The 27,918-nt window shown below is 46.1% G+C and overlaps 1 protein-coding gene across 2 annotated transcripts in view; it reads left to right on the top strand.

Annotated features, from left to right (window-relative positions):
- The window catches only part of SLC7A1 (solute carrier family 7 member 1), an 88,153-nt gene that overhangs the window by 27,387 nt on the left and 32,848 nt on the right, over positions 1 to 27,918 (top strand). For both annotated transcript variants that reach the window (XM_031001307.3, XM_031001308.3), the window contains exon 2: positions 16,294 to 16,393. The gene's annotated coding sequence lies outside the window, so the exon portion shown is untranslated. The remainder of the gene's footprint in view (positions 1 to 16,293; positions 16,394 to 27,918) is intronic.

Raw genomic sequence — 27,918 nt, 5'->3', positions numbered from 1 at the left:
TTGTCGTGGTTTTTAAAAAATTTGCCTAAATTATTAAAAGATGGATTCCTTTAAGGAGAAATATTATAAGGGACAGTGTCCATACCACACAGAGCAGAACCTCACAGAAGAGGTACGGGGTAGACTGTGATCTGGAGTGGATTAGATCAGCTCACTCCTCCCCAACACCACATTCCTTGATTATCCCATGTTTTAGATGTAGCCTGTTGGGAGCATTTCACATTGATGAAAATATTCTCAGCACTTTGAGAAGTTTTGTGTAAGTTTAGAGGAGAAAATAAGAGGGCAGAGCCATTTTTTCGATGGAGTCCTGACTGGCAGGTGCCAGGCATGTGGGGTGCCTGCCCACCCTGCCCCTCTGTGAAGAGCTGTCCCCTGGGTGGGAGCTCTTTGGAGTCAACCCCTCCTAGAAGTTAGGGCCACCTCACCCTCAAGGGCATGCACATTCCAGCAACACAGCTAGTGATTTAGGCCCAGGAGAACAAATTAAGTCCCAAAAAAAAAGAGGCCAAGACTTGCGAGAGCTTGCTTAATTCCCTTTGGTAATTACCGGCTGTCAGTCTCCTTGAGCCTGAGCCTGTGCTGCTCTCCCGAGCTCCTGGCCACACCCGAGACTTACTTGTCTTTGTGGGCTTCTTTAGAACTGCCGCACTGTCCGGGTTGCATCCGTGGGAGGGATGCCCGCCTGCAGGGAGTTGTACCCAGCAGCTTGTAAACACCCAGGAGTGTGGCAGGAGCTTACCTGTCAGGTGTGCCTTGGCAGAGAAAAGGCTGCGGCCAAGCCCTGTGAGCATTCCGAACATTCAGTGTGGGAAGCATCCCAAAATTTGTCTCCCACTCACTGAGTTGGGCATGTCTTTTCCTATCCTCCCGGATGACTTTTTTGCCCTGGTAGTGAGCCCTGATGGCCTTAGGAAATACTGGCCTGGGCTAAGAGACTGTTCCATTTCGACTGCCTGATGAGCTTTTACTCTTCTGCTTACCTATGTAAGCCATCCTATTCTTTTTGAGATCCTGGACCATAGGTACCCACAGAGTGAGAGGGGTTCCCTTCCTCCACACCCTGTTTTGACCTAAAAGCTTAAAAACCACGTGTATGGCATTATTTAAACCAAAAAATGCTGCAACCTGCCCCATTTTTATTATTCTGCGCCCTGTCACCATGAAATATTTAAGCTGCGTATTAAAACAGGAGCTTGTATTTGCAATGTAACAGAACACCAGAAGATGAGGCGGCAGTTGTAGGGAGAGTTTATCAAATAGGAGCTAATTTCACCCTAGTGAAACTCTCAAAGCAGAATGACGGTTACATATAATAAATAGCTTGTGCAAGTAGAGTGGAGAGCCTCTTACCAACGGCAACTGGAGCCATGATGATTGATTTCTAGGGGAGTGGGGTGGTAGAGTTTTGACTTGAAGCAGAATTAAAGTATGTGGGAGAAAGTGCTGCCTTAGCAACCGAACTTGAATAGAAGTTCAAGTTCAAATCTGCCTGTCATGGTTAGTGGGAAAACTATACTGGGGTCCCTTTGGATAGGGCTCCTCTCGGCTTTTTTTACAAAAAATAGTTTTATAAATCGAATTTACATAGTATAAAGCTCACCCATTGAAAGTATAAATTCAGTGATTTTTAGCAAATTCACAGGGTTATGCAGCCATTGCCCTAATTCTGGAATATTTTCATCACCCCTAAAAGGAAACTCGTACCCATTAACAGTCATTCCCCACCCGTAGCCAAGCCGTACACAACCACTTATTTCCTATTTATCTCTATCCTGGACATTTCATATAAGTGGCATGACACAGAATGTGACCCTTTATGTCTGGCTTCTTTCACTTAGCATCGTGTTTTCAAGGTTCATCCGTGTTGCAGCATATGTCAGAATGTCGTTGCTTTTTATGGCTGAATAATATTCCTTTGTCTGGATGTACCACATTTTGTTTATCCATTCAGCAGTCGATGGACGTTTGGGTTGTTTCTGCTTTTTGGCTATTATGAATAATGCTACTGTGAACATTGGTGTACATTTTCATGTGGACACTTGCTTTCCTTTATCTTGAGCATTGACCTTAATGGAATTGCTGTATTGTACCTCTGTGCACTTTTTGAGGAATCTTCTTAGTTGTTTTGTTCTTCCGTTTTGAATTGTAAGTATTTTTTAATTGTGGGACAATACACAGAACAAAACTTACCATCTTAGCCATTTTTAAGTGTGCAGTTCAATCACATTAACTACATTTACATTGTTGTACAACCATCGCTGCTGCCATCCTTTTCTTGGGTTTTGGTGAAACAGTCCACACCATTTCTTAGGCCCCAGAAAGGATAAACAACTTTGGCTTTGACTCACCAAAGAGGTGGGTTAGTAATGATTGAACTCACTGCCTTTTGAGAGGTGTGAGAGTCTAGACAGGGTGATGGTTCCTTGGCCCAGAACCGCAGGATCCCTTCTCTGTATAGATGCTGCTGCGTTAGGAAGCTTTGGATAAGAGGAGCAGGGTGGGGATAACTTGAAGAGGCTGCCCGAGAACTGGGAGCAGGGAAATGGTAAGGTGGGCTACTGTCTGCATCCTGGGGGAGCCCACCGGGCATGTTTGAGGGACACTGTCTTTCCCAGGCTTTTCTCCAGGGCATAAGTAGGTGCACAGAGGCTTCTTTTTGTGTGTGGTGGACTGAGATCCACCTGTGCCCTGGCAGATGGCAGAAAGGGATCCTGAGTATAAAGGTATGTGGATCAGATTTACTGAGTCACGGGAGAGTGTACAAGTGTGGACCAAAATGTGTAAGTGTGTTTAGGGAAGACCGTCATAGACCTATAAGAGGTCCTGGAGAAGGTGGGCCTAGACCATCGACAGCAGGCCCCCTCTGCCCCACCTCTTGGGAGGCCAATGCCCTGGTGCTCCCTGAACCCTTTGTGCTCCTCCAGGCCCTGTTCTGGGAACACCTGCTGGGTCTGTTGGCCCTGCCCTGAAGTACCCCCCAGGCCTCCTTTCTCCCTCTGCTGGCCATCTTGAGATTACCCTGCTGTATTGTATTTGTATTGTTTGTATTGTACTCATGCATCTTCGTGAGCAGCTCTCTTATCTTCTCAGTAACATAGTCACCTCCTCACTGGAAAGGTCTGTATTTTATACTCTTTTGGGTTAAGTCACTGGCAGACAGAAACATCAAATATCCTAATTCAGGATGGATGCCACAGTCTACCCAGGCAGGTCATTAATTAGATAATTCTTTAAAAATATTGACAAACCATTAATTAAGAGCTGATTATTCACACATCAAACAATTCTTCACTTAAACTAGAGGATTTCTTTAAATAGCAGCTCCCCCTGGCTGCATTTATCTCTTTGTGTAGTTTATTAGCTATTTGGCAGAGAAATTTCAGAATGCCAGCTACAAGCCAGTGCAGTTGAAGAACAGAATGTAATGGAGGGATAGTATTTCTGGAAGCATGTCATTTATTCAAAGAAATTATCTAAGAATGTATTTCTTTTGAAAAGTGCTTAATATATTTATATATGTAATCTCTATTTATTTTCTTAAATAATTCTGTGAATGTAGCAGTATTTTCTGCATTGGAGAAGGCAGGATATTGAGATTCAGAGTAATTTGCCCAGGCTTACTCAGCTAGTCCATGGTTGAGCAGGGATTGATATCAATGTCTTCCTCAAGACCTGTGCCTCCTCATCCCATTGCCTCTGACTGCATTTGCTAAGTGGGAGGATCGTCCTTGCATCTAATTAAACTTGTACTATAATTTCATTATGGCTGTTGCCCTAGGGGAGCTATTATAAGTCTGGCATAGAGTTTCAGTAGTATTGAAAATAATGGAGCATCGTGGATTTAGAGTTAGACGCACACACTGAGGTTTGAGCCGAGATTCCGCTTCATAGAATCTACTTTATGCAGCTGGTTTTTTCACATGTGAAGCAACTGTAACAGCTGTATAACCTTCAAAGGCTTGGCTTAAGTATTAAATGAGATTACATACTCATTTAAGAAGAAGTGCCTTAGGAGAGGGCACTGGTGCATCGTAGGCACTTAATAGCAGTGTTAGCCTTTGTTATTATTATTGTCAGTGGGCCTATAACTGACTTCACGGGTGCATTTATTGTTGGCTGAGCCAGAGGTGAGCTGTGCAGGATAGTTGGTGAGAGCATGTCAAATGGAAGGCGGGAAATGACTGAGTGGAAAATCAGTGTATTCTTCCAGACCACCTCTTCCTCCAGCCCTTGTCCTCCCTTCCTCTTTCTCCCCACTATTTTCCTGTGTTAGTCATGGTTTTCCTTTTACCGTCTTGAGAGGATTCTGGCATTCCGTGACTGTGTGGTCCTTCCAGCTCTCCGAGCTTAGGACTTGGTGTTTTTAAATTCTCATTGGCCGGCAGAGCATCACTTGGAGAGAAGCTGCCCTCCCCATGGTGAAAACTGCCTCTCACCGGCTAAAGATGGCCTTCCCCCAGGAGCTCCAAAACCCTGTCTTTTTTGTGACAGGAGGACTTTTTAATAAATTGGCAGTGGTGCCTTAGTTTCAGAGTTGAGCTACCTTTCCTGAGCATCAGCATCTCATCCATAAAGTGGGGATGGGTATCCCTGCATGTGCTGGGAGACCCATGACAGCACAGGGTAGTGCTGGCAGTCCCATCTCTTCAAGCTGCCCATCTTCTCCATGCTGCCTGCAGGGCAAAGGCATCCCCAACAGTTGGACAAGCTGTCAGTTTCACTCTTAGAAACCAGAGCCTGGATTCATTCCGATGGGAAACTTGTCTTCGTCTCCTACGTCTTTTCATCCTTTACTGTTGTTCTTCCCCTGTTTCTTCTTAGTTATTCACTATCTGGTTCAGGGACATCGAGGGTGTTCTCCAGGGGTGTGATGACAAAGTTTCGCTTTCCTGTAAATATGTTTGTGCCTATTTTGCCGACAATATTTGTAATTTTTAATATTACAATTTAAATAGTGAAACATCAAAAAACCCACTCAAGTAAATTTGTAGAACATTTTGCTGTCCACCGTTGCACACGGTAAGGCAGGCTTTCTCTGCCTTGGCACATCATGGATCATTCTTTGTTGAGGGAACTGCCCTGTGCATGGTAGGATTTAGCTGTATCCTTAGCCTCTGCCTGCTAGTTGACCACCATCCTTCAATTGCGACAACCTAAAATGTCTCCAGACATTGTCAGATGTCCTTCAGGGACAGAGTCACCCCCAGTTGAGAGCCACTGCACTGCAGCCCCCGACTCTGTCCTCCCGGCCTCTCTCGTTGCCCCTTTTGGAGCCATCATTAGATTTACACCAGTTGGTTAGAATGGCTTTCTCTAGCCTTTTGCAGTGCACAGCACGGAAGGAGTTTGTAGCCTTTTCTCAGAGTATTTTGCATCTCAAAGGAAGGATGAATCATGCAATTTGGAGCCAAATGGTCTTTTCCTGGGTGCAAAATGAGCTGGAGTAATTTTAATTATTGAAGGGCTGGAGGTAGGATAAATATCTTTTTTTTTTTTTTGAGACGGAGTCTTGCTTTGTCGCCCAGGCTGGAGTGCAGTGGCACGATCTCGGCTCACTGCAAGCTCCACCTCCCGGGTTCACGCCATTCTCCTGCCTCAGCCTCCCGAGTAGCTGGGACTACAGGCGCCCACTACCACGCCCGGCTAATTTTTTGTATTTTTAGTAGAGACGGGGTTTCACCGTGTTAGCCAGGATGGTCTCGATCTCCTGACCTCGTGATCTGCCCGCCTCGGCCTCCCAAAGTGCTGGGATTACAGGCGTGAGCCACCGCGCCTGGCCGGATAAATATCTTACTGTTTCTTCCTTGACCACGTTTCCTTTAGCATTTGTAATCTCCCACCCGCTAGTAAGTATTGTAGAACCACAAATATTATATAGATTGTGTGGTCTTTTCAACAGCTTTTGCATTTACATTTTATTGCTGCCTCAGGGATTGGACAGGAACTGGTATAGGTTCCAAATAACAGTGGAACCATGACAGATATTAGAAATTAGGAGAATACCACAACAATGATAACTGTGCGAGGTAACGCATATGTTAGTTGGCCAGGTTCAGTCATTTCACAGTGTACCGGTTGAGGATACCTTATCCAAAATGCTTGGAACCAGAAGCATTTCGGATTCGGGATTTTTTTCAGATTGAAGTATTTGCATTATACTTACCAGTTGGACATTCCTAATCCAAAAAAGTCTGAAACTGAAAATGCTCCAGCAAGCGTTTCCTTTGAGCATCATGTTGGTGCTCAAAGTTTCAGATTTTGAAGCATTTCAGATTTTGGATTTTTGGATCAGAGACACCCAACCTGTGTATACACTTTAAAATATCATGTTGTACATAGTAAATACATACAATTTTGTCTGTCAACGTGAAATATAAAATGAAATAATCTTAAAGAAAGTAGGGGAAGAACTATTGACATTCTCACGTGGAGACGAATCCATTCTATGAGTTTGCCTGGGAACTGTTGAGTAACAGCTGGAGCATTCACTGTCATCAGGTGAAGGACAGGGCGTGATCATTGGGAAACTGGCAGGCTGAGAATATGCTATGCTGGGATGGAACTACGGAAGTCAGGAAGTGTGGGTCCGTCAGGAATGCAGGGGAACGTGATACTTGACAGTTTTGGTTTCTAGTACCATCCATTTGTGAGCCTTGCCATTGCTCTGTATTACTGCAGTTAACAAGAGTCTGGATAAATCTAAGATTTGGACTTTCAGGACTGGAAGGCTCAAGGACAGAGGGGATGCCCCCGTTTCTGTGGTCCAGAAAACCCTTTGGGAATTGCAGCTTTCAGTGTGTCTGCAGAACAGCCGCTGGGATGGTCAGCCATTGATGCAGTCCGGTGGTGCCATGTGTGGGGCCCATCACAAAAGGGGCAGAAGGGCCTCAGACCTCGAGAGCCTCAGAGGGCAGTTCTGGATTCTTCGGTGATGCCTGGGGCCTGCCCTTGTGGTTCCAGGGAACCTGAGGTCTTTATTGTGCACATTAGGTTTTGATTTCTGTCCTCCATCACTCTCCTTGAACAGAAAAGTTATTTCAGTCTCTTAGCCCAATACTTTTAACAAAAAGCTCATGGAAATTTCAAGACAATATTTATGTCAAAGGATAAATTAAACTAATTGTAGTTTGCCTTTTCAGACTAGAAACCCCCTCTTTTTACAACACTCTGACACCCCCGACATATCCCCTCTGGAGCTGCCTGGGCTGTTCCACAGGAATCTGGTTATCCCAAAGGGCTTGACTGTCACCAGAATTATTGGTTGTAGCTATTGGTTGACTTCACAGAGTTCTCCCCACTGCCTTGAACTGTGGTCCCTTGTAGCTTCATTCTTGATACCCCCTCAGCGCGTCACCAGTAACTGTGACGTCGACCTCCTGCTGGGAAGGAGCACCTGTGTGTATAGTTGGGGTTCATTCTGTTTCTCCTTGTTTCATGCAGTTACTTTAGGAGATGAGAAGTGTGCTGCCTTCATTAGTGTTTGGTCCGTTCTTAGTTTTTGAAGAGGCATTCCCATTAATAGAACATTAACTCCACAAAGATGGGGATTTTGGTCTAGTTAGTTCACTGCTGCATCCCCAGTTTCTGGAACTACACCTGGCACTCAGTACATAGCTGTTGAGTGAAGAATAGGATAAGAACAGGCGAAACTGCTTTGTAAGTTGCCAAAAAGTTGGGCATTATGTTTAATAAAATAAATTTAAAGATTTTTTTAGTGGTTCTTATAAGTGTACTTAGTGGAAAGACCTGACTCCTTTTGATTTATAAATCGTTCAGTGGGATATGTTTTCTGATATTTTGGGGTTATTTTATGCACGGATTTTCTCTTGGCCTGCCAGGTGTCCACTGTAAATATGCAGTCATGAGCCCCATAATGATGTTTTGGTTGATTATAGACCTCATCTATGACAGTAGTTCCATAAGGTTATAATAGATCTGAAAAATTCCTGTTGCTTATTGATGTTTTAGCCTTTGTGACATTGTCCTGCTACACGTTACTCATGTGTTTTTGGTGGTGCTGGGGTTAACAGACATACTGCATTGCCAGCCATCTAAAAGTATAGCACATGCAATTAGGTACGGTACATAATCCTTGATAATAAATGACTGTGTTATTGGGTTTTTACTATGTAATGGTAATACATACATACATAGTAATATATATGTCTATATTAATGTAATATAATTAATGTAATATATGTATGTATATATTATGTATATATGTAAATACTATGTATTTACTATACTATTTATCGTTATTTTAGAGTGTAATCCTACTTACAATAAAAGTTAACTGTAAAATCGCCTCAGGCAGGTATTTCAGGAAGTATTTCAGAAGAAGGCATTGTTATCACAGGAGATCACAGCTCCTTGTGTGTTCCTGCCCCTGAAGACCTTCCAGTGGGACAAGACGTAGAGGTGGAAGACGTTGACATTGATCATCCTGGCTATGTGTATGCCCAGGCTAATGTGTTTGTCTGCATCTTGGTTTTTAAGAAAAAAGTTGAAAAAGTAAAAAAAAAACAAAAACAAAAAAAAATTCAAAATAGAAAAAGCTTATAGAATAAGGACATAAAAAATATTTTTGTACTTCTGTGTAATGTTTTGTGTTTTAAGCTGTGTTATTATGAAAAAGTAAGAGTTTTAAAAAAGGGCCGGGCGCAGTGGCTCACACCTGTAATCCCAGCACTTTGGGAGGCCGAGGCGGGCGGATCATGAGGTCAGGAGATTGAGACCATCCTGGCTAACACGGTGAAACCCTGTCTCTACTAAAAATACAAAAAATTATCCGGGCACGGTGGCGGGCGCCTGTAGTCCCAGCTTCTTGGGAGGCTGAGGCAGGAGAATGGCGTGAACCCGGGAGGTGGAGCTTGCAGTGAGCCCAGATCGCGCCACTGCACTCCAGCCTGAGCGACAGAGCGAGATTCCATCTCAAAAAAAAAAAGAGTTACAAAAAAGTTTGTAAAGTAAAAATGTTGCGGTAAGCTAAGCTTAATTTATGACTGAAGAAGGAAAAATATTTTTTACGCATTTAGTGTAGCTTCAGTGTACAGTGTTCCTCAAGTCTCCAGCAGTGTGCAGTCATGTCCTAGGCCTTCACATTCACTCTCCGTCACTCACATTCACTCCCTCTCACTCACATTCACTCCCCCCTCACTCACATTCACTCCCCCCTCACTCACATTCACTCCCGCCTCACTCACATTCACTCCCCTCTCACTCACATTCACTCCCCCTCACTCACATTCACTCCCCCTCACTCACATTCACTCCCCCTCACTCACATTCACTCCCCCTCACTCACATTCACTCCCCCTCACTCACATTCATTCTCCCTCATTCACATTCACTCTCCGTCACTCACATTCACTCCCCCTCACTCACATTCACTCCCCCTCACTCACATTCACTTTCCCCCTCATTCAGATTCACTCCCCCCTCGCTCACATTCACTCCCCCTCGCTCACATTCACTCCCCCTCACTCACATTCACTCCCCCTCACTCACATTCACTTTCCCCCTCACTCACATTCACTTTCCCCCTCATTCACATTCACTCTCCCTCATTCACATTCACTCCCCCTCACTCACATTCACTCCCCCTCACTCACATTCACTCCCCCTCACTCACATTCACTTTCCCCCTCATTCACATTCACTCTCCCTCATTCACATTCACTCTCCGTCACTCACATTCACTCCCCCTCACTCACATTCACTCCCCCCTCACTCACATTCACTCCCCCCTCACTCACATTCACTCCTCCCTCACTCACATTCACTCCCCCCTCACTCACATTCACTCCCGCCTCACTTTCACTCCCCCCTCATTCAGATTCACTCCCCCCTCACTCACATTCACTCCCCCTCACTCACATTCACTCCCCCTCACTCACATTCACTCCCCCTCACTCACATTCACTCCCCCTCACTCACATTCACTCTCCCCCACTCACATTCACTCCCCCCCACTCACATTCACTCCCCCTCACTCACATTCACTCCCCCTCACTCACATTCACTCCCCCTCACTCACATTCACTCCCCCTCATTCACATTCACTCTCCGTCACTCACATTCACTCCCCCCTCACTCACATTCACTCCCCCTCACTCACATTCACTCCCTCTCACTCACATTCACTCCCCCCTCACTCACATTCACTCCCCCCTCACTCACATTCACTCCCCCTCATTCACATTCACTTTCCCCCTCATTCACATTCACTCTCCCTCATTCACATTCACTTTCCCCCTCATTCACATTCACTCTCCCTCATTCACATTCACTCTCCGTCACTCACATTCACTCCCCCTCACTCACATTCACTCCCTCTCACTCACATTCACTCCCCCCTCATTCACATTCACTCCCCCTCACTCACATTCACTTTCCCCCTCATTCACATTCACTCTCCCTCATTCACATTCACTCTCCGTCACTCACATTCACTCCCCCTCACTCACATTCACTCCCTCTCACTCACATTCACTCCCCCCTCACTCACATTCACTCCCCCCTACTCACATTCACTCACCTCCATATACATTCACTCTCCCTCACTCACATTCACTCCCCCTCACTCACATTCACTCCCCCTACTCACATTCACTCCCCCCTACTCACATTCACTCACCTCCATACACATTCACTCCCCCTCACTCACATTCACTCCCCCTACTCACATTCACTCCCCCCTACTCACATTCACTCACCAACATACACATTCACTCCCCCTCACTCACATTCACTCCCCCTCACTCACATTCACTCCCCCTACTCACATTCACTCCCCCCTACTCACATTCACTCACCTCCATACACATTCACTCCCCCTCACTCACATTCACTCCCCCTCATTCACATTCACTCCCCCTCACTCACATTCACTCCCCCCTCACTCACATTCACTCCCCCTCACTCACATTCACTCCCTCTCACTCACATTCACTCCCCCTCACTCACATTCACTCCCCCTCACTCACATTCACTCCCCCCTACTCACATTCACTCACCTCCATACACATTCACTCCCCCTCACTCACATTCACTCCCCCTCATTCACATTCACTCCCCCTCACTCACATTCACTCCCCCTCACTCACATTCACTTTCCCCCTCATTCACATTCACTCTCCCTCATTCACATTCACTCTCCGTCACTCACATTCACTCCCCCTCACTCACATTCACTCCCTCTCACTCACATTCACTCCCCCCTCACTCACATTCACTCCCCCCTACTCACATTCACTCACCTCCATACACATTCACTCCCCCTCACTCACATTCACTCCCCCTCACTCACATTCACTCCCCCTACTCACATTCACTCCCCCCTACTCACATTCACTCACCTCCATACACATTCACTCCCCCTCGCTCACATTCACTCCCCCTCACTCACATTCACTCCCCCTCACTCACATTCACTCCCCCTCACTCACATTCACTTTCCCCCTCATTCACATTCACTCTCCCCCACTCACATTCACTCCCCCTCACTCACATTCACTCCCCCCTCACTCACATTCACTCCCCCTCACTCACATTCACTCCCCCTCACTCACATTCACTTTCCCCCTCATTCACATTCACTCTCCCTCATTCACATTCACTCTCCGTCACTCACATTCACTCCCCCTCACTCACATTCACTCCCTCTCACTCACATTCACTCCCCCCTCACTCACATTCACTCCCCCCTCACTCACATTCACTCCTCCCTCACTCACATTCACTCCCCCCTCACTCACATTCACTCCCGCCACACTCACATTCACTCCCCCCTCATTCAGATTCACTCCCCCCTCACTCACATTCACTCCCCCTCACTCACATTCACTCCCCCCTCACTCACATTCACTCCCCCTCACTCACATTCACTCCCCCTCACTCACATTCACTTTCCCCCTCATTCACATTCACTCTCCCTCATTCACATTCACTCTCCGTCACTCACATTCACTCCCCCTCACTCACATTCACTCCCTCTCACTCACATTCACTCCCCCCTCACTCACATTCACTCCCCCCTACTCACATTCACTCACCTCCATACACATTCACTCCCCCTCACTCACATTCACTCCCCCTCATTCACATTCACTCCCCCTCACTCACATTCACTCTCCCTCATTCACATTCACTCCCCCCTCACTCACATTCACTCCCCCTCACTCACATTCACTCTCCCTCACTCACATTCACTCCCCCTCACTCACATTCACTCCCCCTCACTCACATTCACTCTCCCCCTCACTCACATTCACTCCCCCTCACTCACATTCACTCCCCCCATACACATTCACTCCCCCTCACTCACATTCACTCCCCCTCACTCACATTCACTTTCCCCCTCACTCACATTCACTCCCCCTCACTCATATTCACTCCCCCTCACATTCACTCCTCCTTACTCACATTCACTCTCCTTCTCATTCACATTCACTCCCCCCCACTCATATTCACTCCCCCTCACTCACATTCACTCCCCCTCACTCATATTCACTCCCCCTCATTCACATTCACTCTCCCTCACTCACATTCACTCCCCCTCACTCACATTCACTCCCCCCCACTCATATTCACTCCCCCTCACTCACATTCACTCCCCCTCACTCATATTCACTCCCCCCCACTCATATTCACTCCCCCTCACTCACATTCACTCCCCCTCACTCATATTCACTCCCCCCTCACATTCACTCCTCCTCACTCACATTCACTCTCCTCCTCATTCACATTCACTCCCCCCCACTCATATTCACTCCCCTTCATTCACATTCACTCCCCCCTCACTCACTGACACTCAGGGCAACTTGCAGTCCTGCAGGCTTCGTTCATGGTAAGTTCATTGTACCAATTTTTATCTTTTGTATCTTATTCTTGCTGTGCCTTTTCTATGTTTCCATTCACAGATACTTACCATTGTGTGACTGTTGCCTACAGTATTCAGTACAGTAACATACTGTACAGGTTTGTAGGCTAGGAGCCAAGACTATCCCATGGAGCCTAGGTGTGCAGTAGGCTATCCCACCTAGGTTTCTGTCAGTACACTCTAAGTACACTCCAGGATGTTCACACAAGGATGAAATCACCTAAAGGTGCATTTCTCAGAACACATCCCTGTCATTAAGTCATGACACATGACTGTATTATAATATAGCCACATGGTATCACAGTCACACTTTTATAGTCCCCACGTACCCCTGGAAGCCCATCAAGAGTAGTGTTGGAATGCTGCTTGCGATATTTATGAAACAAATGGAATTAAACTCTTTACGTCTGAGGCGTAGCATTGCATTACTCTGCTTTTAACAAAGGAATTTTCAAATCTCAAAAATTACAATAAATTGGTTGGAACATTCTTGGATTAAAGAAAAGCAGTGCTAATGAATTTATTTGCTATGCATTCCAGTCCCATTAATCCTAATGAGTTCATCCTGGCTTAACATATGGCATGCCTTTCTTTCGACTTTTAAGTTTAGCATTAACTGCTTTTATACCACGACAGGAGACTATGACTGGAGCAAGCGTTACTGCGGCAGGCTGCCGAATTCATGCCTAAGAGGCAGGAGAGCAGCGTTCTTCCTGTTGAGCATATATTAAGCTTGGCTGTGTTCATTTCACTGGGCAACCTTACAAGCAGTGGTTCTCAAACTGTTGGGTCTGGAACCCCTCTGACACCCTTAAAGAGTATGGAGGACTCCAAGAAGCTTTGCTTATGTGGGTTGTGTCTATCAATACTTATGAATTGGAAATTAAAATTTAGGCCGGGTGCAGTGGCATACGTCTGTAATCCCAGCACTTTGAGAGGCTGAGGCAGGTGGATTGCTTGAGCTGAGGAATTTGAGACCAACCTGGGCAATGTGGCGAAACCCTGTTTCTACAAAAAATACAAAAATTAGCCAGGCGTGGTGGTGTGCACCTGTAGTCCCAGCTACTTGGGAGGCTGATGTGGGAGAATCACCTGAGTCTAGGGAGGTCGAGGCAGCAGTGAGCCAAGATTGTGCCACTGCATTCTGTCGCCTGGGTGACAGAGTGACACCCTGTCTAAAAAAAAAAAAAAATTAAAATTTAGAACAACTTGAAATAAATGTCTTAATTTACCTAAAATAACAAGGATTAACCCATTTTGTGTTACTATAAGTAACATCTTTATGAAAAATAGCTATTTTCCAGAACAAAAAAAAAAAAATCAGTGAGAAGAGTGGCATTGTTTTACATATTTGCCAGTGTCTTTAATGTTTAGCTTATGGCAGCTGGATTCATATATGTGCTTCTGTATTCAGTCAGTTTGGACGTGTTGTTTTAGTTGAAGTATATAAGGAAAATATGGCTTCACAGGGATGTACCTAGAAAGGGAGGAACACTTTAGTGGCCTTTTCAGGTAATTGTAGATATTCTTTCTTGATACTACATTAAAACTCCACAGGCAATCGTGGGTTCCACTGTGGAATCTGAAGCCATCTCGGTAAGCTCTTTGTTCTAAAATAATGGGTCTGTCCTGCACTTCAAATCAGTCTGCACATTTAGGATTCTGTTTTACTGAATTACTGTTTTACTGAATTACGTGGATCTTCCAAATGCTGGCACATTTCATCATATATTTTTAAAATATCCCATTTGTTAACATCACCCCCAGTGTCATCAGAAAATTCAACTTTTAGGGAGCTGTCCACATCTTGGTGACGAATACAAGTTTTCTGAAATTCCCATTTTTTTCTTGAAAGCTCAAATTTTATCACTCGCAGCAAATGTTGTCAGTTGTTTCCCTTCTAGATTCTGCCCCCCGCCCCCTTTTTTTTTCCAGAGTTAACTTTTTAAACTACAAATCCCAATCATGGCCCCTTGGCAGCCACCCTGCAGTGGGGCACCAGGATGCTGTGTTCCTGGTGGGCTGTGAGCCTGACTTTATCAACCTTCATTGTTCTCGGTGCTCTCATGGTACATGATAGAGCATCAGGAAATAGCAGTAATTGACAGTTAGGGACATTTGATTGTGGACTGTGTTTTAAATACTATTCAATTAATGTTCAGTTCCACTGGTGTGATCATGGCATTACAGTTTGGTAACACAATGTAATTCTTAGCAGTTACTTATTGACATATGTAGAGGTCAGTTGTCATGGTGGCTATAGCTTGCTTATCACAATGGTCATGAGGAAAGCATATATTTGTCTAAAGAGGGATAAAGCAAATATGGCAAAACATTAAATATTGGGAAGTGTAGATAAAGAGTAAGTATTCATTCAACTTCTGTAGGTTTGACATTTTCAACATAGAAAGTGAAAAGGAATGAAATATCAGTGTGGGATGAAATATCAATGTATGAAAGACGATGTAGGTGGGAATAGAATAAGATTCCAATTGTGGGAAATCTGGTTTGCTGCTAAGTTATAAAACTGTAGCTGTTGATTTGCATCTTTATGTGCATTTTTTGTGTAATGATAATCTTGTCTGGGTTCACATTAGGTGCAAATCATATTTCAGACAGCTTAATTAAACCTCTTCAGCTCCTGGGTGAGTGCAAGAATCTGTGCAGAGTGTAAATGGTAAGATTTAGAAAACAAAGGACTTTATATGCCATGCCTCTATGAGGTTCTTCATAGCATGTCCTCAGGCTGCGTTCACACCACGTACTCCCAGTCACTGGCCAGCACGATTCCATTCCAAGGCAACAAGGTCCTGCATCCCAGATTTAGGATAACCTTCTGCCCATGCTGAGACTCTTGGTGTTACGGGCACGTGTATGCTTTGTGCTGCCATGGCAGCTGTTAATAGTACCCATAGAACTCCATCACTAAATTCTCGATTGTACGAATTGGAGTCCAGGTGTTTTCAGAAGACACCAGCTAAGGTTTTCTGCCCCTGATGGCCTTGCTGGCCAATACCAGTGTCAGGAGCGGACTCGTTCCCCTTCATGGCGCCTGACCGGGGCCTCAGAGCTTTTGCATGCCTACGACTGTGCCCTAGATTTGTGGAAATTGCCGGTGTGACGCTTTTCTATCTTCCTCTTTGAAATATGAGAGTCAGTTTCAGAGGTAAAGCAGTGGAATCTCTGGTGCGGAGGGCATCTATTCTGGCTCCCCATCTTCTCCCTGAATTCCCCCGATGATGCCCCATGGTGGGCCCCTTTGCCGTCAACCCTGTCTTCAGTTGCTGTTAAGGTGGCATGTGCTTCCCGCTGCAGGGCTGAGCTGAATCCGTTTTCACTGTACCAGCCACAGACTTGGAGATTCTGAGGTTGAAACCGAACATATCTGATGGCTCTTCCTTGCCTTTCAGGATTCTGAAAGCTTCCTTGTATCCCTCCTGAGACATCTTTGCTGCAAGATCGAGGCTGTCCTCTGGTGAGAAGGTGGTGAGGCTTCCCGTCATATTCCAGGTACAGTCTGCCTGTCAGCACGACAGCAGAATATATGTTATTCTGTTTTGTACTAGAATATGTTATTCATTTAGACTGCTAGTTGTCTGTTGACTTTTAAGTTAACTGTCAACTAAAACCCCCAGTTGACTTCTTTTTTAGATTTCCAAATGCTGTAATTTTTCAGACTCATGTGGCTAACTGTCCACACCCATTGACCCAGCAGAAAACAAGCTTGTCTTTCCACTTTAGTGTGTTCCTTAAATTCCTGCATTTCCTTCAGACAGAACTCTTCATATCCTACGGCTGGCCAGGCCTTCCGTCCCTGAGGCCTGGTCACCAGGGTAGGCTCTGGGGAAGGATCAGCCTGGAGCTGTCCCTCATCATTCCTGGCGTGGACATTGGGCGCTGTGTCTCGTGCTCTGTGTGCCACCCAGCTCCGGGCACTGGCTTGCAGCACAGCGGCTGTGATGCATCCTGCCATGTTTCTCTCTGTGACTCTTGGAGTCTTTGCACTTCTCAAGGTCAAGGGCTGCTTCCAGTTTTCTTCCTGCCCCAGAACTTTTCATCTTGCTCCGATTCTTCTCACTCTTCTCCTTACTCCTCTTTCTCTCCCTTTTACTTAGGAATTCTGCTGTAACTTGTTCTTGGTTTAGGCGCTGTAACCATCTGCTCTAGGGCAGTGGTATTTCAGGCTGTTCCTTGCAGCTTGAGAGTTAATTCCAAGTGGGCATAAGAGCCAAGTGGGGCAGGGAGGCGGTCAAGGCTGGCCAGTGAGGCTGTCTGTCCCCTAACTCTCTTTAAATATGAGTAGCTTCATTTTTATCTGATTCTTCTATTTGGGTTTGGCACAGGATGTAGTTTGGGTGCCGAGACCAGCTTGGTCGGAGACCCTAACCCAGCGGTGCTAGAGGAATTGAAGAAACACACACAGAAATATAGAATGTGGAGTGGGAAATTGGGGCTGATGGCCTTCAGAGCTGAGAGCCTCGAACAGAGATTTACCCACATATTTATTCACAGCAAGCCAGTGATAAGCATTATTTCTATAGATTACAGATTTACTAAAAGTATTCCTTACGGGAAACAAAGGGATGGGTCTGGCTAGTTATCTGCAGCAGGAACATGTCCTTAAGGCACAGATCGCTCTTGATAATGTTTGTGGTTTAGGAACACCTTTAAGCGGTTTTCCGTCCTCGGTGGGCCAGGTGTTCCTTACCCTCATTCCGGTAAACCAACGACCTTCAATGTGGGTGTCATGGGCATCACAGACCTGTCACAGTGCTGCAGAGATTTTGTTTATGGCCAGTTTTGGGGCCAGTTTATGGCCAGATTTGGGGGCCTGTTCCCAACATTTGGGAAAAAGAGTTCCACTATAAAATACTTTAAACTAATTGCTCTGGTCATTTTTCCATTAAACTAAAAATGTTTACTGCGTATGGAGTCTTCATCATTATCATTGATATTTTATCACAAAAAATAGAGGGAAAACTCTTCAGTTGAGGGAAAGTGTGTGTGTGTGTGTGTGTGTGTGTGTGTGTGTGTGTGTGTGTGTAATGACCCTCACCTGACTTGTCTCCCACTCTCTTACATTCCTAACAGTCATTTGAGGCAGTTCATATTGTTAATTCTGAGACTATGGCTATATTAGGAATGTACACATACTTAGGCTCAGCAGCCCACACAGAGTTCTTAATCAGAAGGACTTCTGGGGGATATAGCCAGTGACCTTTGCCACATGTAAGCAACTTTGAACAGCCTGCCTTGAAATAAGAATTAAGGAGGAAGGAGGGGCTGCCCATAAGCTTCAAGTTCCTGGGGAGGATTAGGCTATAAGTAAGCACCTTGTTTATGAGGCTGCTACTACCTTGTAAATGTCAGAAACAAAGGTGCAGAATTACCAGGTGCACCTTCCCAAAGGCGGTGGGTAAAATTAGCTGCTGGCCAGCAGGGAAGTGGGAGGACATTCTGCACAGGCCAGAAGCCACTGTGTGTTGGGGTGTGTGAGCCTTGAGCACCCTTTTCTTTCCTTCCCTGTTTAGGTGCTTAATTAGTAGCATGACTTAAATTAGAGTGAGTTCATTCCGCATTCTTCCCTGCGCCGCCCCAGTCAGATGTGTTTCTGCTGTCTTAACAGACTATTTTAGAACATCTTCCGGTGTTACCTAACACTGGGGCTGGGCGTTGACACCTGAGTGAATAGCCTAAGTCAGAGTCTTCCGCTTCTTGGGCTGGGCAGTGCATTATCAAGGTGTGAGGGGAAGCCCTTGGGTGGTGTTGGGGCACAAGTCTTGAACCCTGTCTGAATTGGGGGAATTTATGGCTTACTGGGCACCGCCATGATGTCATCTTTTCCTGTTGAAGAGAATCAGGCCAGGTGCCAGATGGTAACATAGGTGCCACATCTCCTGGAGGCCTTTCGGTCTTGGCCACACTTGTTGTTCGGTTTATCACATTCTGTCTTCTCTCTTCTGTTCTGTTCCCTGCTCTTCCTCAGCCTCTGCAAAGAGGGAGGGCACACAGTAGGTGCATAATAGGTGGTTGTTGCATGGATCGATCATTGTGAACAGTTACTTGCTTGCTTCTTTCTTTCCAGACTGTGCACTCTGAGGGCAGGGACGATGTGTGGTCTCATCTTTATAGCTCCCATAACTTCCTACGACCATGGCCCAAGGAAGATCACCCAATTTTTAAAAAAATGAAATAACAGCTCCTTAATGTATGCCATTTTTCCAGGAGGAGGAAATTACTTTCAAATCATTCAGACTCCATTAAGACGAAATAGCTTCAGGTGAAGTTGTGGTTATCCCCACCATTGAAGCAATGTATTAAAGAAAGGTTGCTGCTCTGGTTCTTAGCCCCCCAAGGATTCAGTGAGCAAATGAACAGCAGTTCACTCATTATCACACAAGAGTGTTTGGACCATTTATTAGTCATCTGTTTCTCTGGCTTAAAACAACACACATCTTACTTTCTCAATGTTTCTGTGGGCCAGGAATCAGCAGGAGTCAGAGCTCAGCTGGGGCCTATGCTTGGGGTCTCACAGGGCTACAGTCTGGATGCTGGCCTGGGCTTGGTTTTCATCTGGAGGCTTGACTGGAGAAGTGTCCTCTTCCACATTCCCTCAGGTTGTTGGCTGAATTCATGTTCTCTAGTTGTAGGACTGGGTCCTGGCCTCTTTTTGGCCGAGATGCAGGCTGCTGTCAGCTCCCAGAGGCCACTCGCAGTTCCTAGCAGCTGCCTGCATCTCCCAGAAGCCATCTGCAGTTGGTTGTCACATGGGCTTCCCCAGCATGGCTGCTTGTCTCATCAAGCCAGCCCAGCACAGGTCACCTTTCCTTAATCCTTGAAAGGGGAGTTGAAAAGTGATTTCCATCTGCTGTCTATTTTTATAAGAAATTATTTTGCTCCTTGATTTTTTTTCTACATTTGTCCCTGATTTTAAGTCTTCTACAGGGTCACAGCCCCACAGGACTCATTTACCCTTGCAGCCGGCATGGATGCCCTGAGCCATCACTGGCCCTGCTGGCTGGTGGGTGGCTCTGGAGTGCCCAGTCCGACTTTAGGAGCGAGGTGGGTTAAATGGCTTTTTGTGAGCTGCCTTGGAATTTAACTGCAGTTTTGTCATGTTGTTTGTATATGAAAATGTGGTCTTGGGTCTCAGATGACTGGCATGTCAGTGAACTTTTAGCAGGCAAGAGGTCCTTACAGTAGGTTTTTCTGTGGCAGTGGAGACTGCAGAGAATATTATTTGGGGCATATGTTAAAATGTCTCTTTTCAGCCTTTAAGAATTCCTTAAAAAACAATAGAAGTGGCTGGGCATGGTTGCTCACACCTGTAATCCCAGGACTTTGTGAGGCTGAGGTGGGTGGATCACTTGGGGTCGTTCAAGACCAGCCTGGCCAACATGGTGAAACCCCGTCTCTACTAAAAATACAGAAATTAACTGGGTGTGGTGATGTGTGCCTCTAGTCCCAGCTACTCAGGAGGCTGAGGTGGGAGGATTGCTTGAACCCAGGAGGCAGAGGCTACAGTGAGCCGAGATGGTGCCCCTGCACTCCAGCCTGGGCAACAGAGCAAGACTCCATCTCAAAAAACAAACAAACAATAGATGTAATCTGTGCTCTCCTTTTCTCCTGATTCTGTGAAAATGTAGAGTCTGACTGTCACAAAGCCATAACCAAAAAAGGAACAATTTTGATTATGCCCGGTTTGGAACATTTGAGTTGAATGTTGGCATATTGAGGGGCTGGCTCCGGGGTCAAGTTGGGGTGGCACTCCAGAGTGACAGTGTGTGGTCATGGTATTGGTCTGGCGCCTTCGATGAAAGCAATGCAGGTGGCACTGCCTGTGACAGATGATAAAATATGGACCACGTGGTGTGCTGAAAGGGCCACTCCACCCTTCACCCCCTCTGGCACTCTCATGCGGTGGGAAGGAATGGCACTGGTCCCGCATCCTGGGCTGCCTTGTTCTTCGCTGGCTTCCTCCTGGTCCATGGGTACGGTTTTCTCCCGGTCTTTGATCATTCAGGCGAGCATGCGGGCAATTGGCCATTTGTTTCCAGATACCTGAAAGGAATTTCAGGTAAATTGAATCACATTCTCCTCTCTGATAGAGGCTATTCTCTTAGTGCCCACTAGCACGTCTGCTGCACGTAAAGAGGAGGCCTCCTCATTAGAAAAGTACAACCAGTACTTCTTGAAGACTGAAGACAGGCAAGGTGGTCAGCCATGCCAAGAGGCTGTGACATTCCTTTCAGATTAGAAGTCAGATTAAAAGTGTGTTCCTTCTGGAGTGAGTGTCTGAAATTCTGGTCACCAGTGAAAAAGTGTGGTTGTGAGTAGGGCAGGAAGACCTACCATAAAATGTGGCATTTCCTGGTGGGAATTACTTGTGCATGACATGAACTGCGTAGATAATCCCCATGGTAACTACGGGTGTGTGTTTTATGTGTGTGTCAGGGCTCTTTGAGAATAAAACAGGGACCGGGGAACAAATAGATCAATATGAAAGGTCACAGCATTTGCTTACGCAAAGGTGTTATATTAGTTGGATTAAAATATTGTGCTGTAAGGCAAGCATATTGATTTCCTACCAAAAAGGAGAAGGCTGGACCTTGAGAAGCTGGAAGTCCTCGTGCTCTGTATTTTTCCCCTCCGGTGTTTCTTACATAGACCAGGTTAGTCCGCCCAAGATCATGTTTTATGGATGCTCTTCCTTTGCTTAAAACTTTTGCTTCTAAATAAAGGTGTAAATCCCTTAGCTGGCCACTGAAGACCCCTAAAGGGGTCACCCTGCCCTGCCCCAAGTCACAGATCACAGACCAGCGTGCCTGCCTCGCCCGGTTACTGACATGCCACCTGTTGTCCAGCGGGCATGGGTTCCATCTCCCCAGTGAGGTTGTTACCTGTCAAAAGGTAAGGAAGGGGTGAACCGCAAAATTCACTTGCGTTCCTTCCAATGTATAGCTCCTAACCGTGTGTGCCTAACGTTTTAGACAGCACCAGCTTTTGAATAGCCTGTGAACTACTCCTAAGTCTGTTCTTTGGTACTCATATAGCTTTTCTGATAGAGGCTATCGGGTGAGAGAGGGTTGCTTTTCAGTCTGACTTGCCATTGATTCAGACTTAGGCCCAGAGAAGTGTCTCAGGACACCACCGGGAGAGTTAAGGACAGGTCTGCCTGTTACACATCCGTGACTCTTGGCTGTTTTTCTATGTCATTATCAAATATGGCTGAATATTGACAGTTTCATAGGGCTCAACCTAATTCCATATAAAAGACGCTTTAACTAGTTAAGATGTGGCTGTCACTTACAGCATTTTGGGGCTGTCCTGGCACTGGGGTTGTGGAGTAGGGTACTTGGTGCAGGTAGTGGAGTTTCCTCGGTGTTTTATGGGTCAGCCCCAGACGAAGTCCTTTGTTTTTACATTTAATTTTGGAAATTTCCAAACATGCACAAATGAGAAGAGCATAATGAAGCCCCGTGTACCCGCTTATCAGCTTCTCCTAGACAGACTTGAGGTGGGCTTGGCTTGTCCTGGGACCCTCATGCCTTCCTTTGTTCTCCCTCTTTGTTGATTTCATTAAAAGAGATTTTCTTTCCCTTAATTCAGAAGCATTACATACTCATTATTTAAAAATTGTCGAAATATGGAAGGAACCATTCATAATCTTCTTCTGTCTAGAGACAGATGCCTCACTTCTTCCTGCACTACAATTCTTTGTATACACTTATTTTTATGTTATAATTTTTTTTAAGGATTGCTATAATGTTGTTTTGACACTTTTTCTCTAATGTAACACGTAATCCATCTGCTTTATCTGCCACTTCCTTCCACATACCCTTTCCAGGCCTCTGCTATCTGTATCCTTTCCACAACTTTCCGCCGAAGCCCCAGTTGGGTCCTGCAGCCAAAATTACCCACTTTTCCTCAGTCCCAGATAAAGTTCCTGTTACCTCACAGCCAGCGGGTCTTGGCTAGCAGCTGGCTGGATGGGAAGTGGATGGATTACGTTGATTCACTCCACGGCATGAATAATAATGGGCTTCATTTTTACAGGGGTATCACATTTAAGAAGAGGTTGTCACTTAACTCATGACTCTTATATTTGTAGGATTTCAGACAGGGTAACAAATAAAGTAAGAATTATCAGGCAGCAGGGAGAATGAGCTTGGTCAAAGTTGAGTCAGTTTGGCACCTGGCAGGGAATAGGGTTTCAGGAATTAGATGACCTGGGTTCAAATCCTGGCTTTACTATTACAAGTTACGTGACAGCAGGCAATATAATCTGCCAGCTACACTCCGTGCTCTTATTCTTACAAGAGGATTAGCAATTGTGACTTGATTGCTTCCTTGTGAGGATTTAATGCAGCAGTGCATGTGTGTGGCGTGGAGCTGGTGTTGTGTGATGTTGGCTGTTTCTAGCAGGCCCCGCTCACTGTGAGGCTGTTCTGCAGGTCATTTCCTGGGCTGTGCCCCATTGTCCATAGCTTTTCTTTGTCTCCTCTCGAACCAGTGAATTTTCTAGGAGTTTCAAGTTTTTTTCACAAAAAAAGTTGCTCGTGATGGTGGGGAGACTGGGGGAGAAGTGAAAATTTCCAGGAGTTTATGGATTAAGGTGTTCCCAGGCCTATGTGTGAATTGGTGGACTGCCTGGGTTTATTAAAGGTTTGTTGAGTGAATAAATGAGTGGGAAAATATCGGACTGTGAATGTCCAGTGAAAATTAAGTTAGGTTGGCATGGAACCCTCTGCTTTGCTCTCGTTTGCAATGCTGATTCTCCTTTTGCTTTTGGAAGAGGAAATATTTAGAAGGAGGGAAAGAAAACTAATTTAACTCCCAGGAAACCTTAGAGGCTCAGAAAATTAAAGTGCCAGTGTTCTAATCTTGGGGGAACTTTGTTTAAAACATTTCTTTTTAAATAGATGAACAAATTTGTTTAAAGAACAAGTTTCTTCCAAGATGTGAGAGCCAGTTCCATAGCCATTTCCAAGGCCCGAATGCAGTGCCGGCAGGGAACTTAAAGCCTGTTTTGTGGAAGCTCCCACTGTGTAGGGCCAGCTCCCTGGTTGGTTCTGGCTCACTGACGCTGCACTTGTGAGGCAGTGGAGAGTCTCCCTGCGGACCTGCCCACAGGGTGTGCAGACTGATGTTTTCTTTCCATGCTGCCCAAGTGTGATGAAAAGGCACGTGTCAGAGGAGCCCTGGCTCCAATAGGATAGGATAGGATACCTGTTTTTGTTGTAATACATTTCTGCACACAGGGCGTGGGCGTCTCTCCTGATGAAGCACCGCTCTCCCGAGTGATGATGGAAACACGTCGAAAGACATCAACTCTCCACTCATCCTGCTGGCTTCAGGAGGAAACGCTTTTCGGGTGTTCTCTGGTTTTTGTGAAGATGTCCTTGATAGCTTTTCCACTGGCTTCTCGTTTTTTATGTCATCTTTGATTTGAGTAAACAGAATTGGAAGACTTGAGCTGAGTGGAGTAGGTGGTACTTACAGTGACTGTGGCAAAGCTTCGATGAAGGGAAACCCTGGTGACGGGAACCTTAAGCTGATGGGGATTGTCTGCCCTCTGCTTCTGTGAGGCAGAGACAGGTGACCAACAGGTTGTAATTGGGATTTAAAAGAAAAATACTATTATCAGGAATTAATAGCTACTCATGGGGTGATGCTGATGGTTCTTTGCATTTGAAGAGCAGCGAGTTCTGTTTTCTGGGCGTTTCCTAGTACATTGTCTCATGTGAGCCTCACAGCACCTTGCAGTGGCCGGACTGTCCATCCCCATTTTACACACGTAGAAACAGAGACCTTGACGTTGTGCCTTGTTGAACACAATGAATTTGGGCCTATGGAAACCTGGACAGGAAGAGTGGTAGGGACCTGAGCTGGTCCCCACAGTGGCATGGGGGCGATAGTCTGATTGGGGTGAAGGGGGTGGGCAGAGGGTGCAGCCTGTGACAGAGGTTACCTGTGAGGAGACGGGCTTGGAGAGGGCTTCCTAGACAAGACTGTTGCTTTAGATTTCAATCTGTAACTAGCATCTTTTTATATTTATATTCATTTAGAGAAACAAATTTATTCGTTGGCGAATGAAACCATTCAGTATTCAGCTAATAAGATCTCTTTTGATAGAAAGACCCTCACAAGTTGTTGATGGTCATGGTGATGATTACCTGAGACAAAAGTGGGTGCCCTGTTAGCTTCCTGAATTTCAGGTCATTGGTGATTACTGACTGCTGGGTGTGCTGTGGTCCTGTCAATACTATTTGGTGCCTGCTAGGTGCCAGGGGCATAGAAGGATGATCAGGATGCAGCCCTTGCCCTGGGGGAGCATCTTGAGGGGGCCGAGTTGAGTCAGTGGGAAGAGCTTGGCCCCCCCGATGAGGCAGGTGCGATGTCACCTGTGCCCCCTACAACAGGGCACAGTGCCATCTGTGCCCTCTTCTGTATTTTACACCCTCTCCCCACTGCCCTCGCTGCCATGCCATTCCCCAGAATTTGTTGATGTAATTCAGAGAGCAGTTCAAGGCTTTGGAGGCAGTGAGACTTGAACCCCAACTGCACCTTTCATTGGTCAAATGCCCTTGGGGACGTTCCTTGGGAGAATGTTATAGAAGTTGTTTGATTTGTGCTGGGGCCAGGCATTATTACTTAAAAAAATCTCCCCAGATGATTCTAATGTGCAACCAGCATTGAGAATTACTGAGTTGTAATCAAGCCTGCGTCTCCTTGTCTCTAGAATGCAAAGTATTGCCTACCTGATAAGGGGGCGAAAAGATGAAGTAAACTATGTAAAGGACTTTCATTTGGCTGGTGCCCAGGATGTTAGGTGTTTTTAGTTATTACTATTGTTTTCTCATTGAAAAAATGACATGTCATTGAAAACGTGACATGTCATTCTAGACTACACAGCAAATGATGGAAAAGAAGAAAATAACAACAAAAACATGCATATAATCTCAGTTAATATTTTAGGATTTTACACCCACATACGTACTCATTGGTATTATATTAGGTTCTTTTGGACTTGATGTTTTCTCATGACATTAAAAGTTGAAAACGGTTTACTGACTGCAAACCATTTCAGCAACAGATTCACGCTGTAAAGATCGCACTGGGTTCTTTCCTGAGACAGCATTGTCTACTTTCGGCCTGTGGGTTATTTGTTTATTTGTTTGGGCCTCTTCGTGGTGTAAGTGGGTGGGATCCCGGCGCTCCCGAGTTGCTTTAACCTGGCTGAGGCCCGATGCTGTGGTCTTTGCCATGCCTGCACTGGGGCCTCTGTTGGCAGTTGTTCTTGGCTGGGCAACTTCCCCACTGTGCCTGGAAGCTGTTCTGCAGTTGGTGGCTGCTCAGCCCAGGGAATGGCACCTGTGGTAGAGCCTCATGTCCTCTCCTCCCCGCATGTCCCTGCCTCTCCCCCACTCTGTCCTCCTGCAGAACCTCTGATCCTTGCCTCCTCTCCACCCCCTCCCTCCTCCTGTAGAACCTCTGATCCCTGCCTCCTCCCCACCCCTCTCCCTCCTCCTGCAGAACTTGTGATCCCTGCCTCCTCCCCACCCCTCTCCCTCCTCCTGCGGAACCTCTGATCCCTGCCTCCTCCCCACCCCTCTCCCTCCTCCTGGGGAACCTCTGATCCCTGCCTCCTTCCGCACCCCTCTCCGTGTAATGATGCTTTTGCTGTAAGACTTAGAATGGTGGGCTGTAAACTTTGTCTATGGGACCTCAGAGGTCCCTGGGAACTTCTGCCATCAGCCCTGTTGAGTCAGTAGGCAGAAGCGCGTGGCGGGGAGGCGGGGCTCTCAGGCTTTCTGATTGTGAAGTCACGGAGGCCTGAAGGACTGAAACCCCTGGTTGAGTCATCACCCTGGCCCTTGGGCCCCCTTGTGCCAGACTTGAGCAGTCACATTGCCTGTAGCTTGTGGATTTTAGAAGAGTGTAAAGTGTCTTTATAACCAAGGCCTCCAGCTCGATATATGGAAGTGCCCAAATCGCTCTGTGCCTCTGTACTTCTTGATGGAAGGCCACCTTTTTTCCCCCATGAAAGTAGTGGCCTTTTGAGACAGACCATTTCTTTGTCCCACACTCTCCTTTGGGACCCTAGTGCTCCAGGAGTGTATGTTCATAGCCTCGCACCCCCCTCCCCACCCCACCACTCTGTGCTTTCCAAGAATAAGGACTGGGGGTTTGCCCATTTCTCTTAAACCCCAGCTGTCACAGTGCTTTGCACATAACAGGCATGGGATCAGTCACTTTGGGTGGAATTTAGTTATATCCTCAGCGTGTCACTAGCTGCCTGGGGTCAGCCAGATGTAGACCCCAGGGCCTTTAAAAGAGTCCAAGCTCAGAAGTTGTATTTCATTGTAGGCAGAGCCGCTGCCCAGTGAGACTGGGGCCTTGCACCGTGCCGTTGTTTCTTTCTCTGCCGCTCACTGCACAAGTGGACGATTGGTTTTTTTTTTTAAGCTGCATAATTTTGAACCACCCTTCCCATCCTTATACTTTTGATTCTTTGATTTACTCTCTCCAATTCAATTTTCTTATGGTCGTGGAGCTCATTTAGTTTTTTTTTTTTTTTTTTGAAACAGGGTCTCCCTCTGTCTGGAGTGCTGGAGTGCGGTGTGTGATCACGGTTCACTGCAGTCTTGATTTCCTGGGCTCAAGCCATCCTCCTGGCTCAGCCTCCTGAGTAGCTGGGACCACAGATGCATACCACAGTGCCCGGCTAATTTTAAATTTTTTGTAGAGATGATGTCTTGCCATGTGGCCCAGGCTGGTTTCGAATGAGCCCATGTAGTCTTTTTTTTTGAGACAGATTTCGCTGTTGTCACCCAGGCTGGAGTGCAATGGCGTGATCTTGGCTCACTGTAACCTCTGCCTTCCAGGTTCAAGCAATTCTCCTGCCTCAGCCTCCCGGGTAGCTGGGATTACAGGCGCCTGCCACCACGCCCAGCTAATTTTTGTATTTTTAGTAGAGATGGTGTTTCACCATGTTGGCCAGGCTGGTCTCCAACTCTTGACCTCAGGTGATC

This window comes from Gorilla gorilla, chromosome 14 (genome assembly GCF_029281585.2).
Source record: "Gorilla gorilla gorilla isolate KB3781 chromosome 14, NHGRI_mGorGor1-v2.1_pri, whole genome shotgun sequence".
Classification (NCBI taxonomy): Eukaryota; Metazoa; Chordata; class Mammalia; order Primates; family Hominidae; genus Gorilla; species Gorilla gorilla.
Note: the sequence above shows the minus strand (reverse complement) of the source record. Positions and strands in the feature narration are given on the sequence as shown.